Source organism: Astatotilapia calliptera, chromosome 1, assembly GCF_900246225.1.
Source record: "Astatotilapia calliptera chromosome 1, fAstCal1.2, whole genome shotgun sequence".
In the NCBI taxonomy this organism is placed as follows: domain Eukaryota; kingdom Metazoa; phylum Chordata; class Actinopteri; order Cichliformes; family Cichlidae; genus Astatotilapia; species Astatotilapia calliptera.
Window position 1 is genome coordinate 37,122,773 of NC_039302.1, and position 4,742 is coordinate 37,127,514.

Consider the following 4,742-nt stretch of genomic DNA (forward strand, 5'->3'; position numbering starts at 1 on the left):
GAGTCTGTCTCTGTCGCTCTCACTGGATGAACAGCAGGCAGAACAAAGCACTTCATCTGAGTGGATTTCATTATTCAAAAGTTATTGACATTTCATTAATTGGAAACTGGTCATTAAACAGCTGAGTTACTCGATCAACTCATTAAGGTAAACTTTCAGCAGCAGGTAATTCATTTTAAATATAAGGAGTAGTTTGGTGAACTGACATTTACTCAATCTGATAAATAAAGTGAACACAAAATAAACCACCCAGCAGTAAATTACATTTTCAAACTCTGTTTAATGTGATGGAGTTACTTGTAGTGCAACACAGTCATCTGCAGTTGGTACGTGTGTACTGACTGTAAAAGAAAAAAGGACTTTACTTATCCCAGAAGATCAATAAAAAGATTAATAACACGCTAAAAAAAGTAAAAGAACTTCATCAAATTAAAAATGTGACAATTTATCTGACAAAAAGCATAAAAAAGATGTAAACGTTTGAATATAACACAATAAACATCAAAAATAATTTAATAAAGAAAAATAAAAACTGAATCAAAAGTAGTGTAGCCCTGGCTATATACAGTAGTTTTAACCTCCTAAGACCCGAACTCTTCCACGGCAGCAGTTTTGATTTCTCTTTGATATTTGGGCTGATTGGGACCCAATGAATGTAAAAACAAAGAATGACCAGATTTTTTTTTTACCTGATTTTTGTTTCTTAGAAAAAAATGAGAGCCACATATGAGGATATTTGTTTAAAATTTCGATAGAATGTAGAGCAAAATTGAGTATTTTGGTCTAAATAACCCAAAATGTGATGTCCACATATGTGGAGGTTAAATGCTGGCAGATTCTCTGAAGCTCTAAAACTCTGTGATGTTTCTACTGTACCTGGCTTCTATGGGCTGAAATAATAAAGCAGATTCTACTACAGCTCCTGTGTTCAGCCACACCACTGAACAGGCGAAGTCAGTCACATTATGTCATCACGGTGCTGCCTGCCGGGCAGCGAGAGAACAGTCGGTACTTAAAGCTGAGGCTCTGACTGGTCCGAACATCTGCAGTACAGCCAGACGTGGGGGGTCCTACTGGCATGTGGCGTTTGCAGTGACCAAAAGAGCTTCTGGGTCAACCAGTGACCCGGCGACATGGACACGACCGACTTATCTGATCCTGTGGGTGGACTCACGTAGAGCAAACCTGCAGGCTCATGGTCACACAGAGCATCGGTGTTTGCTGTGTTTGCAGCTGCACGCTGCTCAGAGAGCCCATGCTAGCCCCCGCCTACCTCGGAAAACTAGCCGCCTAGCCAAGGCTCTACATAAGGCTCTGACCAATCGAAGAAGGCAACGTGGTCGGATGAAACTTGTTTCCTATATTTTTTACGGACAGGTCTTTCTGCGTTGTTTTCCTGGGGTACAAACAGCAGCACGATGCACTAGAGGAAGAAGATGAGCCAAGGGGGGTTTGGTAAGCTTCATTCCTTTTAAGACCTCCCTCTCTATGACAGCGTGTCAAACACGCTTCACGCAGTCACTTCTGCACGTCTGGCACATATTTCCTGATCATTGCAACACTTTCTTTAACAGATATTGTTTCTTAAACCTTTGCAACAATCTCAGTGTCATAAATTATGTGATTTACTTCAAAGCCGTGTGATGAAACCACACGCGGTCAGCCGATTCTGCTCCCTGCTGGATCGAGCTCATCACTGCAGCTTAGACTGAAATCTTTGACCTGTCTACACGTCGACTACAGAATGGACTATTCATGGGCCCGTCCGCCTCAGGCTAGCTTTATGTAAGCGTGTCCTCCCCACACCATCCACAGTAACACAAACCAGTCTTTGTGCTCTGCATCCTGTAGTCCCGACACAGCAAATTAAAACCTGAACACACACACACACACAGAAACAGCAACATGGGCTGGATGTTGGCAAATTATCAGGAACGGCACCCTGTCTTTAACTTTGAAAGCAGATCCCGGTCTGACCTGCATTCCAGCCGCAGTCAGAACAGTGAACTCATGCAGGGGCTGCGGTGGGAGTGGAGGGGTCTGGGCTTGATCTAAGACACAGGAACCGCAAGCCGGGAGAGCCAGCACGGCAGGGTTTGGCACCGGCTAACTAGGTGGCCTCCTGGGGCATCACTCGCTTGAAAAGGGAGAAGAAAGATTTTGTCATTGCTCTGGATATCCTGTGAAGTTACAGTGGTGTCCACAGAGCCTAATTCACCCACAGTTTCACGTAACCACCCTGTGATTACTCAGTGTGCACTTTTGTTTTGACAAATATTACAGCTTCATCGTCTCTTGCTGGTTAGTAGAGCGCCTGCTCAGGTCACTCTGAGTTTGAATTTTGAGCACAGAGAACCATTAACACCGACATCTGTGGATGAACACAAACTACGATGGCAGCGTCATTTTGAGTGACATCTTCCTGAGCTGCTGTTAAATGACAGCAAACATGCATTTACCTGTAAGAAGCCCACCTCTAAGAGTCAGAATAAAATATCTGATTTCTATCTAGGAAACGAGCATTATCCATGAATGTGGTATTAATTGAATCACACTGAGTTTTCCCACAGGTGTGGGCCTGCTGATGTAAAGCATTTTCACTGCGGTGTCATAAAACCAAGCCAAGTGTCGTCCTCGGTCATTTAACCATCGCCGAAGCCCAGACAGGCGTCTGTGTGTGTGCCGGGTCTCTCTGTGCTCCACTTCCTGTTACCTGACTCGTCGTGGTTTACCCTCACACCTGAGTCCATGCTGGTGCGTTCGGATCCTTTGCGTCTGCGTTTAAGTACGTGATGTGGGCGGAACCTTTCCTGCTGCTCCTTTATATCTAAATGTCTCCACAGCAGAGGAAAGAAAACGTGTTTGTCACAGAGTTTTAGTAGCTTCATTAACAGTTCATGAACGTTTCTGTAACGTGCAGCAGAAAAACACACCGGATGGTTTCGGTAAGCTGGCTTCAAACGAGACCAGGAACCTGTACTGTGACGCAGGTGAGCAAAATTAAAACATAATTCAAAGCGTTCAGTAAATTTGAATAAGGTCAGTGAGTTCAATCAGCACATTAAAGCTCAGAGAGCGACGCTGTTGTTTTAAAGTCACTGGCAGCCGACGGGGAATAAAATCTGGAGTGAAATTGCTCTTAATAATAAACGTCTCTGTCCTTGTTTTGAAGCCTCAGGTGGAGTTTCTGGGCCGGCTGCTTCCTCCTGCTCCGCCTGTTTGCAAACACCTGTTTGTGCTTACCCAGTTGTCTCGTTAGCTGCTCTCAGCCTGTTCACCTGTTGCTCGTAGAAACCTCCAGTGCTGCTCACCAGTCAAAGGAACGCCTTACCTGCTCATCCGCCCACATGCTCCACCAATTTTCCAATAAACCTGTGTTTGTGTTTAAACCTCCATGATGACCAGAGTGCGTGTGATGTGTGGAAAAAGTGTCACGGACTACGTTTCACGTTTCTACCAAAACGTCGCTGCGCCCGCCTGTTAGCGCCGCTAACGACCCGCCTGTTGTGTTTTGTTCCTGTGACGATGAAGCAAACGCTGATGATAAACACGTCTTTTCCGCTGCGAGCTCTGCACGAGTAAATAACTTAAAGAACTGAAAGTGAAGTCAAAGCCCTCGTTTACGAGTGCTCAGCTGTCTGCCTGGTCCAGATATTTCATCAAATGCTTGGCAGACCTCTCCAGCAGTATCAGGAGACCACTGCAAGGAAGAACACTCTTGAAACAAATTGCATTAGCTTGCAAACTTGTGATTATTTGACTGCTTTGGTGAGTACTTGTATTAATATGAATTGAAACTCCATTTTTAGACAGGATATTACTCGAGCGACTCGATCTTTGGCCTGTGCTGAGGACACCCAGGTGTTCTCGCTGCTTATTCAGCTTCACCGTGCAGCCAGCGGAGGCGTCCCAGTGGATATGTAAAGAGTGACAGATCGCTTTATTGATGGTCTTCACGTGCTGCTGTCTCGTCTGCTGGTTAATGAGGCTGGCAGAGCCCCCACCTGACAGCGCTGTGCTGCTCTTAGTGCAGCCTTGCTCCTGCAGAGGTGTCGGCCACTGACCCAAAAACAGCTCGAGGCAGGAAACAGAACTCTGCCTTCTTTAGAGGATTAATAAAGAAGATGAAATCAAACTGTCTTCAAGCAGGCTGGAATAATATGCATTTGATTAATGGCCCAGCTGAGCCGCAGGGCTGTGATAAATGCCCTTCCTGTCTGTGTAGTCTCAGATGAAGTCTACCTGACAGCTGGTGGCTGGCAGTGAGGAAACTGGTTCTGACTCACCGAACAGAACGCCGCATTATTTTGCAAAACTCTGCTTTCTCAGCTATAAAACTGCCAGAAGTCCACGTTTCAGCCACTACACACTGCATCACTCACCCTGCACCGATCCATCATCCTCCCGTTTTGTCTTACCTGACTTGACCCGTGGGAACAAAATCCCGCAGAAGCAGAAGTGGGGATGTCGACCAGATGTTCATTTGACAAACCGAACATGTGGTTTTCATCTGTGATATTGTTTGAAAATAGTTCTGATCCATCCATCTATCCATTTAGCCTTTTCTATCACTCAGCCACTCGGCCTGCAGTCTAAGCAGAGATGCTCAAACCTCCTCCAGCTCCTCTGGGAGATATGGAGGAACTGGCCAAAAGATAAGATTTCTACAGCATGTCCAAAGATCTAAAGGATAAATCGCAATTTTTATCGTTTCCAAGTGAAAAAAGGCTGAACATTTCTGT

At 45.3% G+C, this 4,742-nt stretch overlaps 1 long non-coding RNA gene across 1 annotated transcript; it reads left to right on the plus strand.

Moving 5' to 3' along the window:
• The first annotated feature begins 2,821 nt into the window (after positions 1 to 2,821).
• On the plus strand, positions 2,822 to 3,393 carry LOC113027294 (uncharacterized). The gene is made up of 2 exons (XR_003273020.1): positions 2,822 to 2,990; positions 3,173 to 3,393. It is a non-coding gene; the product is annotated as an uncharacterized LOC113027294 (long non-coding RNA).
• Positions 3,394 to 4,742: the final 1,349 nt, after the last annotated feature.